The following is a 17,399-nucleotide window of genomic DNA, read 5'->3' on the forward strand; positions in this document are numbered from 1 at the left end:
ATTAAAGATGTTAAATTCTATTAATAATTACATAATTTATTTCCAATAGAAAATTAATACCTCCACCACTATGATGTACATCACAACCTTCATCACATCCATGTTCTGTGATAGGATTTGAAGGTTACAGTGAAATGTCATCACATTGTTATCATATTGTTTAATATATAAAATAGAAATAATCAATTTATGTTGGAAATTAACACCAAACATGAAATTTGACCAATTTACTTATGTCTCATTTGGTGCACTAGATTCTTTGGTATGACTTTCAGATTCTTGGCATAGGCATGTAAGCACAAATTTATAACTTTCCTTCAAGATATTTTTTTTGTCTTCATTCATGGGCTCTACATTGAATTCTGTGCCATGTATTTTTTGCTTAATATCACAAGTTTTGCATGTATGATTTGATTAAAAAATTTTTTTTGCAACCTTATATAAAAAAAATTTAATATGAAATACCATTGCTTCTACTTACAAGTCGAGAGTTTATATAGCCTCTAGAGCTAAGTTTGTGTTGGCCAAACTTTTGTACTCTCACTTTTGTAGCTTTTGATGTGTCTTGCAGTCTATGAAAAGTTTGAAACATGTTAGATTATATATTTACAAAGATCACTAACTAGTGCATTATTACATTCTACTTAATACTATCATGACACACCTTCCACTAATACATTAGGGGTCAATTTGCGATGGCAGGCAAATGTAATGTGTTTTTGGCTTTTTTTTTTTTTTCCAATTATAGCTCGACAACGTCGCAATTGTGATGCTGATGGGATATAAGAAAAAAATAAAAATAAACGTTGCTCATTTGGGTTATAATACTGACAATTAATTTGACACTTTTGTAACCCTTGTAGGGTCCGACTGCTCATCCGTTGGCTATGGCACGGTGTTGGAATTTTGGTCATTTGTGATGATTTTGAGGAGGGAGCTAAGTCACCCTTGTTGTGCTAGAAGGTCTGAACCCTCATAATCATTTAATAGATTTTCAAAACTTAACTAATTTTGTAGATATAGTCTCAAGACTTGTTTACAGAATGCCATTGGAATCTTTGATGCTGGATATCCTATTGATTGTTCTCCTAAATTTGGTGCTATTTGTGGAAGAAATTTAATGTTACTATCTCCTTTTTCCAACCATAATTATCTAGATTTTTGTTTCCATTATGTTTCTTCCTTGGATAAGAGATCCTCATACTTGCATAGCAACTCTTTTTCTTTGAAGTGGTCTTGATCCCTCCCATGTAGAGTAACTTCCTGATTGAGTGCCTATAGTTCTTCTATGTTTTCTTTCTCTTTGATTGTAGTTTTGAAATGGGACTTGATTCCATTGGAGAATTTTTTGTTTGATTCTTTTTAGCTTAGTATTAAAGCATTACATTCTGAACTCACCACCACTTCCTTCTTCTACCATTCTTCCACTAATCCTATGACTTTAGGGTCTAGCAATCACATTCTTTCAAATTTAAATGCACAACTTCGTGGTGTTAATTCTTCCTCTATCTCCAGGGCCACTATGAAGTGATCTAATCCTAAATTACCCTTAAAAGAGAACCCATCCAATTTTTCTGCTATATTGTTGAATCCTGTTCTTCGATTGTGCCATTTATACTTGCCATTATTGGCTATAACATCTATGAGGTTGATGTTTTTGAATCCATTCTTTGAAGTCTTTTTGAGCTTGATATTGTACTAAGGACTCTCCTCTTTTCTCATGATTGTTTAATATCAATTTGAAATAACCTCCCAAAATATTGTTCCTTTCTTGATTATTGTTTATAAAATTTCAATATTTACTCATGTCACTTTGTTTTTAATAGCTGTGGTGGGACCATAGATGGTTATTAGGGAGAGCACTAGGTTATTTTTGATGCTTTTATCTAGCCTCTTTTCCAATTCTTATGATTAACAAAGGTTTCATAGGAAACTTTACTTGGATCCCAAATGATGCATAGTCCCCAGGATGCTTCTTTTGCAGTCATGCATTCTATCTGCCTAATGTCTAGACTTGTACTAAAGTTGATACCTTCTTCCTAACCAAGCTTAGTTTCCTGTAACATTAGTGCCTTAGCTTGAAAGGCTGATAAAGCGTGCTTTATTTGACATTTCTTTTTAAAGGCATTGATGCCCTTAACATTCCAAGTGATGAGCTCCATTGCTCTATGGGAAGGGTCTTCCCCTTTCCTTTATGTAGTAGTAAGGTGATTTTAATCTGATCATTTGTAGCCCCACCCTATAGGATTAAATCAACTTTTGACTTCCCCTTTTCTTAGAGACTTTCCCAAAGTTTGGTTTAGACTTGTCTAGGTTACACAAATGCAATCCTAACTTTGCTAGTAATACAAAATCTCGAACTTCAAGACATATATCTTCTCTTAGACCAAATAAGAGTGCATTCTCTTCTATCTCTATTTTGGGATCTATGAAGTTTTCAAAGAGAGCTTCAAAATCAATCTTATCTTCTACCAATGCTTTATCTTCTTTGTCAATTTTTCCTATTCCTATAGTCTTAGAAATGAGTATTGTTTTCTTAATTGATTTCCTCCATGTTAATAAAATCTTCCACTATTTGCTTCACCACTATTTTGACAACTTCATTGTGTAATAGCTCAATAATTTCTTCCTTGAGAATTTCTTCCACATCTTCTTTTATTAGCAATAGCCTATCAACTACTAAACCTAAGTAACCATCATTGCTGATCTTGTTAACTATTTTTGTTTCATTCCCCTGGGATAAGGCATCATCTGTTCCTATGATAATGGTTGATTTGATTTCCTTATCTTGATCAACTATGTCCTTTTGTGGGGGGACTCAACCTACTTCACTAGTGTCTGTGATATAACATCCCAAAGAAGTATTATTAACAATATTATTCTCATCTGAGATATCTTCAACTTCCATGTTTGCTCCCTCAGTTGTGTCTATATTCTTATTACCATCAATGTCCTTATCATTGCTCATCAATGTTGCAGCCAATGTAGTTGAGATTCTTATCATCAGCCTATCATTCTTTTGCTTATGGCCATTAGGTATAATGATCCCTTTTGCTTCCTCCTATGCATCTATAGACTCCCATACCTTCTAAGGGTAGTCTTCTGGTATGTTATCAGGAGCTTTAGTGATTTCCTTATCTTCAAGCAGCCCAGGTAACTCAATATTTTTGTTCTGTGCCCCTATTTCCCTAGTATTAAGGCATCTGTGTGCTAGCCTTCTCATCAGCTTTTATGTCCTTATTCACTAAATCAAAATTTCTAGCCCTTTCACAGGTCATTTGCTCACTCAAATTCCTTGGTCAATAGTGTAATCATAGCTTCTACAAGAAGAGGGGTACTGATTGCCTCAACCACAGGCATGTTCTGGTTTTCTAAGGATGCTACCTTGATTTTAAAAGTCTATTTGGAGTCGGTCATTTTTCATCTACAATCTATCCTTAATCTGATTTGTTACATAATGAGGGTTGTTATTGTCATCCTGGGCTGAATGATGGACATTAACAATGAAGTCTCCCTTTTCAAGGTTAAATCTAACTTTGATTATTGTCTATAGAGGGTGAAGCAGCATGTTGGTTATTGCTAGCAAAATCAAAATCCCTCTCAAATATTCTATTTGTATTCCTATTCAAGATATAATACACCACAGGTCCATCCAAAGCCTAGACATAGTGCCACTTTCTCCTTGCTTGTATGCTAGATTGGCAATTATTTTTTGGACATTCTACTAGAGATGTTTTTGTGAATATTGTATCAATGCTTCTTGGCATCTAAGTAGTTGTGATTTCTATACTAGAGATAGCATGGGATGGCTTCTACTCAGAAGAGAAAGGATTTGAAGAGTGGGAAGAGGCTCATTGCATTTCTCATAGTGTACCTATGTTTTGTGGTGTTCACAAAGCTTAATGGTGCTTTTGGCAATGAGGATATTCATGGAGTAAAGTGCCTTCTAGAGATTTTTTTTTTTTTTTTTAATGTACGTTCAATGTTACTATTTATATCAATACTTTGTGGCACTTGGTTAATGTGATTTCTGTGTTAGAGATAAGCATGGGGTGGCTTCTATTTAGAAGATTAGGATTTGATTAGGGGAAGAGGTTCATTGCTTTTTTCATGGTGTTCCAATATTTTGTGATTTTTGCAAATATTAATAGCGATTTTGACAAGAAGGTTGTTCTTGGAGTGGGATGTCTCAAGAGGATTTACTGAATAATTTCTATGGTGTCTATGGTAGCTATTCATTTAATGTTACTTGTGCAGAAAATTTTATATCATGCATTATCAAAGCATTGATAAATCTACAATTTCTCTTCATCTTTAAGATTATTTGAGGAATATGTGCCTCTCAAGAGTAGTATTCAGCTAGAGGAATTGGATCCTTGAAATAGATGGGAAAGAATCTTTAATTCAACATTGAATTCCATATGAGCTCTAAATTTTGGTGTAATATCGTGATTCATTTCTAATGCTCTTTTGGGAAGAAATGCATTGTTTTGCTCATGTTGGTGAATTTGATTTCCAAGTCCATTCCTTGGGATTCATTGTACAAGGACTTGTATCCACATGACTACTAGATTTTTTTCTCAATCAAAGAAAATATGGAGCTTCCAACCTCATTTCATTCAACAATTTTCCCCATGTTGATATAAAATATATAACCAATATTTGTAAATTTTACCCTATTTTTTAAATTCAATCTTTTGTTACCATGGTCTTCATGGTAGTCAAAATTTCAAAAATTTCTTATATCAAGGTCATCTTTGGAGTCATTATACCAATGTGACTCATGATTTTCATGGTCTGTGTGTCAAACTTTCTAAATTTTATTTTATTTTAGTTAAAAATGAGCAATACATAATCAAACTTTTTTCTTTAAAATATATGGATGACCATTTCATTTCTTCAATATGCCCTATGGATGTCCCTATCTAAATATATATCTTTTAATTGCATATAATAACTAATTTATGTACTTTTTCATGACTATGTTTGACTCATATAATTGTGATCTCTCTAGCACTATGATGTCGTTTAATATGTCTTGCTAAAGCTTGCAAATTTTGTTCTTTTTGCCATGTCATGTAATATGTATTGCCTTGTAGCTTATATCTTTTGAAATTTTTGTTAGGCCTTGTAGCTTGTATAATTTGATTGCTGGAGAGCTTCTACAGCTAAGCAAGAAGGCCATTGCATGAGTTATAGCCATGCGCTCGGGTATGAAAATTGTATATTTTTTAATCTAATGTATATTTTAACTATACTTTAAGCTTATATGTTTTGAAATTTCTTTTAGTGGCTTAATGTTGTAAGGTCTCTTGAAATAAGACCTTCAGGCGGTTGGTCAAAGTTTACAAATAATCTTATCCACAAATTTGCCTAGAGCAATTGACTGAATGTTATAAAAGGTGATTGGGTTAAATGTCTTAGGAATAAAATCAAAGAAAGTATTTTTAAAATATTAAAGTATTTAGCTAGGTCTAAGAATATTTGTGTACTTTCGATAGTTTTTCTTAGTTTGTGAAAGTTGTAGACCAAAGTTTTCATAGCCCAAATTTTGCTTCCTGCAAAGAACGATCATGTCAGATAATATAAGTGAAGAACAAAATAGGGAGACAATTGATAGATTGTGGTCTAACTTGAAAAGAAAAGGTGATGGAAAATGTTATTGTCCTTGAAAAATTTGTAAGGGCTTAAACCGTAGAAGATTTCTAATCAAAATAGTTAAGAGACATTGTAGGGAGAATGGTCACATTGAAGGGGGGCATGACTATCATCCACTGGTAAGTTGTTCATTATATCATTTTAACAATTTATATACATATGAAATCACTTGATGATTAGTTGATGATCATGGTTTATTTATGTTAATCAATTTTATATAGGTTGATCTTCCCAGGGAAGTACATGATATGAACCACAACAATCCGAAGAAAATGGTTTTTGAAGTGGAGGAACATGGAGGTGCGAATATCCAAGGTGAAGATAATGATCCCATGGAAGATGATGATCATGTGTGAGAAAACACAATTGAAGATGATGGTATAAATACATTGATCCATGATACATTTAGTCCAAGCATATCTGATCATGATGATGATGATAGGCCCAATGTACCTCTACTTGAGAAGGCATACAAGCCCCTATACAAAGACTCGCAAAAAAATCTTCTCTCTACTGTATTGTTGTTGTTGAACTTGAAGGTTATGAATGGTTTATCAAACATAACAATGTCACTTATGTTAAGGTATGTCATATATGTCTTTATAGTTAACAAAGGGTGAATAATGTACCACTAATATTGTTTATATTAACAACTTATATTTTTTTCTATAGATTGATAGGCGAGTTTCTGTTACCACCATCAAATATTCTACCTCGCTCATATCAAGAATTATCTGCTGTTATGAAAGATATTGGAATGGAGTATGAAGCAATACACGCTTGTCCTAATGATCATATTATATATTATAAAGAACATGAATTTACAACACAATGCCCTGTATGTCATATGAGTAGATATCGAACAGATCAACTAACAAAAAAGGTGGCTCAAAAGGTTCTTTGTTACATCCCCATTATTCTACAAATGTGACAATTATTCAAGTGTAGTAGCTTGGCTCAATTTATGGATTATCATGCACACAATAGAAGTCAAGATGACATTATTCGAATCCCTACGAATGGTTCAACATTTATGCACATAGAGGAAAAGTGGCAAAACTTCAAAGAAGAACCTCATAATCTTAGGCTTTCATTGGTAGCAAATGGTGTCAATCCATTTAGAGAGATGAGATATGTTTACTTGGTGTGGCCTGTTTTTGTTATCAACAATAAAATTGATGTCAATAAAGAGGGAGCACATTATGTTGGAAATGATTGTTCTAGGTATCTTATCATTTGATAGTTATTAATTTACATGTACTTACAAATCTTGCAGTAAACAGTCACAATAATTATGTAATGTTACTGTTCATTCAAGTAGGTAAATATCAAGTAAAAAATATGAATGTATATATTGAGCCTCTTATCAACAAGTTGGTAGAGTTATGGAATGGTGTCACTATGTATGACGTTTCTAGACCAATAGGACAAAGACAATTTCAATTCCATGCAATACTTGCATGGATAATACATGATGCCCTAGGGCTAACACATTTTTGTGGTATGTTATAGTGAATTCAAGTTGCGCACGATAATTCTAATTATAAAAATCAACATATTTAATAATCCAATTATATCATTATCGTGTAGGTCTTCAAACAAAAGGAAAATTTGTATGTCTAGTTTGTGGTCCAAAGATGAAATCTCGTCATTCAAAAATTTTAGGAAAGTAGGTGTTTGATGAGTGTAGACACTTCCTCCACAGGAATCATAAGTATCGAAGTACAGAAAAACATCTTTTTAATGGGAAAGAAGAGACTACATCAAAGCAATGAAGAATGACACCTCGCCTATGGAAGTTGGAATATAATAGAATTAATCGTCAAGGTAATGCCATTCCACCTAATGGTTTATGTTTGTAATTTATATATTTCTATTGTGATTTTTGTTTACTAATTGTGTAATTGATGATCGTGAAGGTCATCAAGGCAGTACTGACAACCTTCCAAAGGGACTAAAAGGCTATCCTAAACAATTTAGTAGGTTGCCCTACTATGAGCACTTACAAATTGTGCATTTGTTTGATACTATGCGTATTGGAAAGAATATAACAGAGACATTGTGGAAAATATTGGATGGAAGGTGTGACAAAGAAAAAATTATCAAAATTTGTAATGACATTCATGAATCCAATCATGCATTGAAGAATTTCATTCACTCAAATAGCAACAGAGATCAGATTAATATAAGTGCCCTTCCTTGGTTATTAATGGAGCAGCAAAGTGATGCCATAAAAGAAGTCATATGAAAAATTTGATTTCCCACAAGATTTGCTACGAACATAAACAATCTCATATGAAAAAAAAGTGAATTTGGGCCAGGGCCCAAAATGCATGATTGGCATACTTTCGTCAAGGTAAGTTATGTTCTTCTGTATTTACAATATATTCATAAACTACGTTAACTGTTTGTTATGTTATGCTAGAAAATAATGAAATGATTGGTTTATAATTACTACAATACATGCTTCCTCTATCTCTCCCAGAGAACTTCAACAATAACATGAAACAAGTGATATAAGATCTTGGAAAATACATGAGGTAAGCAGTAATATCTATTTAATTTGTTGTATATATTTATTATATTTGTGATTTGTTTTTCTTGCTATGTAATCTATTGTATATTATTTTGTAAAGTCTCGTATCTATATATTTTTTGTGACTTGAATCTCTTAATGTAGGTGGTTTTCATCTAAATAAATCCATAAAGAAGATATAAACTATTGGAAGAGAAGAATTCCTCATTTATTGTGTGAAATGAAAAAGTGTCTGCCTCCAACTTTTTTCAATGCACAGGAACACTACCTCATACACCTAGTTGAGGAGATTGAATTATGTGGACCTATACACACTAGGTCAATGTGGATGGTTGAGAGGCACTTGAAATCTTTGAAGGCTTTGGTTTGACAAAGAGAACATCCTGAGGGTTCTATGGTAGAGGGATATATGGTATACTAGACTATGGTGTACATTACTGAATATCTTCCTAAGTTTGCATCAAATATCCATGTAGATCGCATTTGGGATCTCGAGCCTTTTAAAAAATTAGAAGGGGAGTACTTGATGGGGAAAGGTACATTGAGGAAAGTGAGAGGTAATAAAATATAAGATGTTATTGTAATAAATTATTTCTTAATATTCAAAATAAATCAGTTGTAAGTTGCCTATTTTTTTTTTTGTACAGGTGCTCAAGAGTGGGATGCACTACATTTGTATATTGCAAACAATCTTGATTGGATGATGGTATGGACTAAACTATGTCAACATTTTGGTCACACATTAACATGGGAAGGTGTCTATTTATTGGTTAAATAAGCTCATTGTAATGGAGATTCCAATGTTATGCAAAGGGAAATAGATTTAGCATGTTGTTCAAGAGATTTCCAAGTACGTACAAATTTATTAATCACCCGTATGTTTATCAACTCATGATACAATAATTTTGACATGTTTCACATATTATTGCAGGTTAAACACTACAAGGCTATGTTCTATAATGGTAAAAAAATTCGCGTCAAAGTGTTGGATGACACAAAGAAAACTTGTGATTCAAGAATAACTGCAATCTTTCAAGTGCCTAATATTTCATCTAGAAATGACTTACATCCTCGAGAGTCTGAAAAATTGATACTATGGCATTTTGGATGATATACTTGAGTGTGAGTTTAGTTCCTTCAAATTAGTACTCTTTGTTGTCAAATGGTATAGGCTACGACTTAATCCAAATGATCCTAATAGAACTTTTATTGAACATGATAATGAATTTACAATGGTTAATACAAGGTTGTTTGAGGCAGTTGGGAGGATGAGCCCTATGTTCTTCCAAGCTAATGTGAGTAGGTATTTTACTCAGAGGTTCCACATAAATTGGGTTGGTCATTTTTTGTTAGACATGAACTGAGAGGCAGGCCAATAAAGTATAATGCGATGGAAGAAGAAGACACCGAAGAAGTAGAAGATGATGTAGATGGTGATCACAATCGATAGTTATTGGATGATGTTCTTGACAAAAATTTTCATGAAGAAGAAGAAGAAGAAGATGATGATGATGCTACTTTTGATGATGATGATGAAGATGATTTTGATGTTGATGATGACGACAACGACGAAAATGACAACGAAGACGACGATGATGATGATGGTGAGGATGATGATGATGATGACAATGATGATGATGATGATGACAATGATGATGATGATGATGATGATGATGATGATGATGAAGAGTATGATGATGATGAAATTTAGAGGTATGTCATCAATCCTTAATCTATTTAATATTCATTTCTTGATAGAAATATATTTGTCTTTTATGGTTACATAGTTTATTCATTATCTATTTAAAAGCTACAAGTTTCAACTACAAATAGAATACTGCTAATCTAAATTAACAATTTAATCTATTTTTATTAAATAAAACTATTTAAAACACATATTTATGTGTGAATGTATTGAGCCTTATTTTCTTTCAGGTCAAAAGCATTTGTAAGTGTTTAGTTTAGAAAAGAGAATTCATTAAATATCTATAAAAGGGAGTTGTACCTAGAATAAAACTCATAGGGAAAACATAATATAAGCGCTTACCCAATTTTTTGGTTAATAATTCTACCTCTATAGGTGATGCAAGGACCCTAGGTGGACTTGCAATCATTCATAACAAGAGGGACTTCCATAGTGTTCTCACAACACCAACTAATCATCTTCATAAGTTCCCTCTCCTTGATCCAAGCCAACTCCATAAGCTATCAGAGTGCACACCAAATCCTTATTCTACCTTAGGTTCTACATCTTTGGAATAATCCCATGAATGTCCCTCAATCCATCCAATGGATTCATCCAAGCAATCTAATCAACAAACTATCAAATGCTCACAATGCCTCAATAGGTGCCAAACTTGACTTCACCTTAACTAGGTGTTTCCTCCACCTCCACACACATCAAAAAACTTCAAATAGCATTTACCCAAGGTGACTAAGCCCTCAACTCATCAACTGATACAAAAACCTAGTTTTAGCCCTTCACTGGGCCTACTTCCCTAGTAGGCTTATAATGTGAGCCTTATTTAAGTGTTATATTGTGTACCTTTTAATGTTTTTAACTTTTATGTGATGCTTATGATGGATGTGATTATGATTATGATGTGATTATGTTCACGATAATTGAATTACATTTGTAGGAAATTGAATCCCTTTCAGGAGCGTCCTGCATAGTCTCATGGATCGACAGGTATAAGTCAATACTCCTTATAGACAGTCTATTTAATACACTTATCAATAGTAAGATTGATGTCTTCTAAGATCTCTCCCATTTGCAAGTACCAGTGAATAGGTATTTTTTAGAAGTGTCTTCCTCGAGTGAGGGAAATATAGGTAAAGAAGAGGAAAGTGAGACATGTAGTTTATCTAGAATAGGGAGATTAACTAGAGGTCAAAGGACTGGAAGAAAATTCAATAAATGCATGAAATTTTTCCTTGCTCAATTGGGGTCATGTTCTTATGATGATGAGATGGAAGGTGAAATCGAGGTGCCCTTGAGGTACCAACATCTACAGAAACATTGGGTACCCAAGGAACCTCCTCCAATAAACACTGATTTTTGTGTTAACGAGAGGATATATCACATAACACCATCATCATTACATGGTTTGGGCTTATTTTCTATGGACAACATGAAGGTGTCTTACAAAAAATTTTATGAATTGATGGAGTATGTTGGACCATGTTACGATTACAAAAGTTGGATGCATATTGTTCAATATAAAAAAAGTATGCGTAGGTATGCCCTCTCAGAAAATTACAACAGCAAGACAATAATCAAAGTAAAAGTGTGGTTATATACATTGATGGAAGGCCAAAAGAAATAGAGAATATTATAGGTTTTATAAATAGTACATGACATGGGTCAACTATAAAGCAACCCAATTGCATATTTGAGGCCTGTGAGCGAAATCATGTATTCATCTACGCGATAAAATCAATACGTGTAGGGGAAGAGCTTCTTATTGATTACAATTTGAACTACATAGATACAAACAAGGATACTATCATGGGGGTGGTACATACTATTAAACCAACTTCTAATTAATGAATTCAACATACCATTTAGTCAATAAATTTTTGAATAACATTTTTATACTTGATCTTTGACATAGGGGCACAATATGGAGCAACCGCCTAGAGGGGATGCTAGTGATGTTCTCGGATCACCTACACATGAGTAGGTAAAACTCATTGTAATTGTGCAAACTAGATAGAAGCAAAATGTTATTTTTTTAATGTTGTTTTCTTCATTTTTTTGGAGTAATTTTGATAATACTAATACTATTGTTGGCCCTCTAAAGGGAGGGAAAGGAACCTGTAGTCCGTGATCAACAACCCCCCCCCTGAGGAGGACCCTTTCTATATTGATTTAGCAGAGACTAATGACCCGATCGGTTGAATTAAAAAGGTGCTAAAGAAAATTGGCAGATAAATTATACGTTTGGCAACCATAAAGCATACTACTTAGGAAATAAAAGATAGGGGATCTGAATTGTTGCACACCTCTGAAACCTTAAAAGTAAGTATTAATGAAAATTTTAATTATAACAAGAGTTCAATAATGGTTTTTATGTTATGCTCTTTTATGGTATTAATTAAAATATGGATGCATTGTCTTTATAGAGTTTTTTGTGTGATTTCAAGCCCCATTCCCATGATGAGGGTGATGCAGGTGGTTCAGGTAGATCGCATGTTCCATTCCCCACTTGTGTTTTCCACTAAATATAATATAGGAATGATCATAATCATTGACAATACATGCTCGAACAATCCTTTTTTTTAATGGTCTAACAATCTTGTCCATGCTAGTCCACGCATTCTATATTTATGCATACTCTAACAATTTTATTCTTTAGCCTCAAATCAATTGTATCCTATGACGATGTTGCCTCCATCTAGGACAACCAAAAATCTCTTTCTGACTACTAAGTCGACAACACACAGCTTACAAGCATTGACTATTGCACCATCTACTGGTACACAAATCCCTCTTTTTCTCTCTTATGACAGCAACGAACAATTTTTTTTTACAACTTTTTAACATCAATTATCATTTGTTCTTTTATACTTCGTGTCAAAGACTTATGAAAATTATAAAACTTTTTGCAATAGGAGTTGCAACATCATTTCTTGGATGTTCCTATGTTCCTAGTATGGGAATGGTGAAGGATGTCATATTGATCATTAGTGACAATGAAGGCATTCCATTAAAAGTAGCCAAAGTTCTAGGTACTTTAAAGTTATTATTATTCTATAGTGATATAATAGTAATTTAGTTTTTGATCACTCTTCATCAACTAATGATCCCATGATTGTTTTGTACAGAATGATGCTTTTTGGAGAAAACTTGGTGATGAGTGTTTGTGAATATTCAGGCCCACCCTGCGTACCTGGTGGAACATTATATCCTAAATAAAACCCCAAACCACTATTTTGATTTCATATCATTGCTAGAATAGTTTTCCTTTTCATCCATTTCTTGAACTATATTAAAGGTAGCTTCACTTCATTTATGAGTCTAAAATGTTTTTTTTTACTAAAAAGGTGGAATAACCAAGACAAACCATTGAAGGATGATCTTATAAAGAGCATGACCCAAATCTTTGGACCTTGTGCATTTGAGAGAAAAAAAGCTAGTTTATGTTTGAAGTATATTAGGGACCAGTAAAGAAAAAATTTATGGGATAACCCCAAGTACGAGCGTCTGCCCTATGTTCCTGAGGCTGAGTGGTAGGCTCTAATTTTGGATGGAAAGTATAAAGCTGACAAGAAAAATAATATTACACCAGTAGAGAGTACAACAAGGTATGTGATACTATTGAGAATGTAATTATGTACTCATTAACCTCTATATTTATACTATCTAACATATTTCAATTTTTTCATAGATTGCCTGACACATCAAAGGCAACAAAGGCAAGACTAGAAAAGCACGGGACAAACAAGCTCGGCTTTGGTGGTTTTTTGAAACTTCAAGAATGAGTTGTAAGTATTAGTAAGTGAAAAATTGTATCAAATTTTTTATATAATGTGATGGGAAATGCTAGGATAGACTAGCTTGTCTATGCTCTTGATCCTCAACTTGGATCTCAGTGTTCCTCCACACCAATATATGATACAGAGTAAGATGCTTTGGAAGCACCAACAAACTCCTAGCACCTTGGAACAACTAAGCAATTCAAGTTATCACCCCAATCCTTTGTTCTCCACAAGAACATTCAAGGCTTGATTCACCTTCAAACAAGGAACTAATCTGCTATTACAACTGCTCCTGTAATTCATGGACCCAACTCATCACATAAGGCTTCATACTAGTTACTTCTCCCTTGTACCATTCAAGGCCTCATACACCCAACCTTGACACCAAGTGTTTTGGATAACTCCAACCCTCTAACATAAATGGAAACCAAAACAAATCAGTTCTAAGGAAAACTTGCTATTACTAGTCACAGGGCAAATTGCAACACTTGACCTTTATTTTACACACCCAACCAAGAGTGCAATTGGATCCTCTAGGACTCCCAAAGACTAAAGATAGTATAGAACAACTCCAACATGACCAAAATAAGGTGTAACAAGGGTTGGAAACCCTGCTAACTATTTACCATTTTCTTCTGATATTTTGACTACCCTCCATTGGTTGATGAAACAATGCAAGTCAAATTCACCATACCACGCAAAAATGCAAGGCTCATAGTTCAAGAGATGCCTCACAGAAGAGGATAAGAGAATTGGCTTCCAACAAGGCTATAGAGGTGTGGCTAAATGGCTACAAGCTAAAATCAATGTGGAAGGTTCTAATAATGATGGATTTGACCCACAGGTAAATAAGCTAAATGAAATTTATTTCAAATTGAATACTTTACCAATTAGTCTATTTGATGTTAAGTCCCAATATAAAGTGAGTATATCTATTTTAAGCAAGCAATGATAACAATGCGTAGGATGTTGGAATGTAGCCTGACAATCCTTCTACATAATCTATGGATGCTGAAGGTTCACATGATGTGCATCCCAGTGGTGGAGGTATACATTTTCTATTAATTTTTTTTATATGTAATTGCAATTGGTGTTTGGATTAACGTAACATTTTGTATAATAGCTATAGAGGATCGAGGGGTCGATGTTCATGAGTGTGTTGACATTGAGTCCAGACAAAATGATGTTTTCAGATTAGGTAAAGAGTGCCACAGTTATGTTATTTAAAATAATTAAATACTTGTAACAATTATAATAAATTATTTTTAATTTAACACTTTTATTTGTTATTGCAGAGGACCCCCCTTTTCAACAGCATAGGAATTTGAGATCATAAAAAATAGAGAACATAACAACTGATGAGGGGGGAATTGATCATGACATTGATGCTCATCTTAGAGCTTACATAAAAAAAAGAAATAGAAAGAAAAAAAATAAATGATTGTCATCTACATACCTTAATTGATAATGACTGAATTTTATGTCTCAATGAATTTAATTATGTGCTAATGAATGTTCATGAATTATGTGTTAATGCAGAATATTGATGAATGGTGCATGTTAATGAATCTAATGTGTTAATGAATGTTATCATGTGATATTGATTTAATGTTACATTTTATTAATGGTTGAAATAATGAATGAATGTTAGATGTTAACGTGGAATGTAGAGTGATGTTAGGGTGAGGGGGGTGGGGCCAAATGAGCTTCCACCTTCACGCGGTTGGCCTTGTTTAGTAGAGAATATTAAGATATTCTCGAAACAAAGTGAAGCTCAATAAGATACTAAATAGTTCTCTATTTTGTCCTATGTTTAGACTGTTGTCCTATGCATCTAAGGCTTCATGCTTTGAACTATCATGAGGTTCTAAACTTGTAGCTTTTTTATTGCATCCTTGGATCTCAACACTATCTTGGGACTGTGCTATCACCAATAATACAATTATCATTATTAACTATGGAAATAATGAGTCCCTATATTTCATTAGATCTCATGCAATGATAGAAAGGCAATGAGAGTACAGATACTTGTGATGACACTTGAGAAAACCTTTGCATGTCTACCCTGCATTATCATACAATCAACTTATGATTGATACATGTGTACAAGTTCTTAAAATTTATAGTACAATTTCCTCACTATCATGATCAACCTCCCTTTTCTAGATGATGCCTAACTCAACAAGTGAGAGGGGAAAAAGACTGACCAGCATCCACCTCATGCCAATAGATTATAGCTAGACAATGTCAGAATCAAAAGATCATTATTCAAGTCAATAGAAATAATTAAAAATTAGCCTACATTAATTTAATATTCTCCAATAGTTTTTGCAATATGTGAGAAGCCTTATTTGAGTGCCACTAGATTTGATGTTAGCTATGAGCTCTCCATCCAATATCATTAGGCTGAAAAGGAATTTCGAGATATGCAAATAGCACTATCATATTTAGAAACCTGATGATAGCTACCCAACTTCAATTGGGTTAGTGACATTGTTGTTAAACTCTATTTTAGACTATGAATTCATTTAGCAGTAGAGGATACAGATGGATAGCAAGAAAACTGTTCCATGTGTCATCATCTAATATTTTTCTCATGCACTATATAAAAGAAGGCAGCTATTAACATTCTCAACTATTCTATAGGGATTGTTAAGGAGTTAGAAATGTTAAAAAGGCTACAGAATAGTGAAGCTATTTATCATGCTTGAAGGAAAAAAGGTGGTTCATTGTATGCATTCTTTAGTAAGACATCATTTTGCAATAATGAGCTGATTTTGAAATAAAATGATGCTATCACTCCATTGTATCTAGTTTTTCACATTGTTGCTTTACACAATCTTTTAGGAGTCATGGCAATTAGTTATTTAGGAAGGTAATTAATATCATCACACATATTGATGAACCTTAAAGAACATAACAATAGATCTAAAAGCATAAACTTTGTAGACCATTTAACTTCTATCTATAATTATTCAGATCCATCCAATTTTTAACTTGTTTCATTGGTAGGTTCCCACACTTCATGGTATAGATATTTTGAAATAGTGGCATCTCAAAATGTAGTTTTTGAGAAAAATATCTCATCTCTTTGGGGCAGTGGAGAGTGGTGGATGCTTCTCGCAACTCAAAGCATGGCTATAGGAACTGTGATGGTCCGTTGGGTGTGCAAGTATTTTGATCCTGTCATGGCCACATGATGGGTATGTTTCAACATTATACCAATAAAATCATTAGTATACTTAAAAATAAATAGAACTTCCAAGCTATGTGGATTTATGATCTAATAATTTTTACATAATTTTTAACATCTTTGATTATGTTGTCTTTTTTTGTTTTGACAATATTATAAGATATGGAAAAACCAATAAAAAATTGAATTGTTAAAGCTTTGCCTTGATTAAATATAATTGTAGCTTAGAAATAAAGTTGTCTTAAAGAATCACTTTTGCTAAACTTAAGGTACTTGGGCAAAAGAGATACTATGGGATTATAATTTATATATAATGTTGAATGTAATGGGACTACTCAAGCCCAATAGAAACTCTACATTGAATTCATTTACTAAGATTCTTTTCCTTAAGAATTATGAGGATAAGAATGTGACTATTGCAAACCTCCTAGAAGAGCTCCCTATTCTTATAGTTAACACCTTATGGTTATTATCATTCTTTGACTAGCATTGGCTTACTCTCAACATCACAATATTATAATTTTATGGGAT

Source organism: Cupressus sempervirens, chromosome 1, assembly GCF_028749045.1.
Source record: "Cupressus sempervirens isolate cs-2001-9-10 chromosome 1, ASM2874904v1, whole genome shotgun sequence".
Taxonomy (NCBI): domain Eukaryota; kingdom Viridiplantae; phylum Streptophyta; class Pinopsida; order Cupressales; family Cupressaceae; genus Cupressus; species Cupressus sempervirens.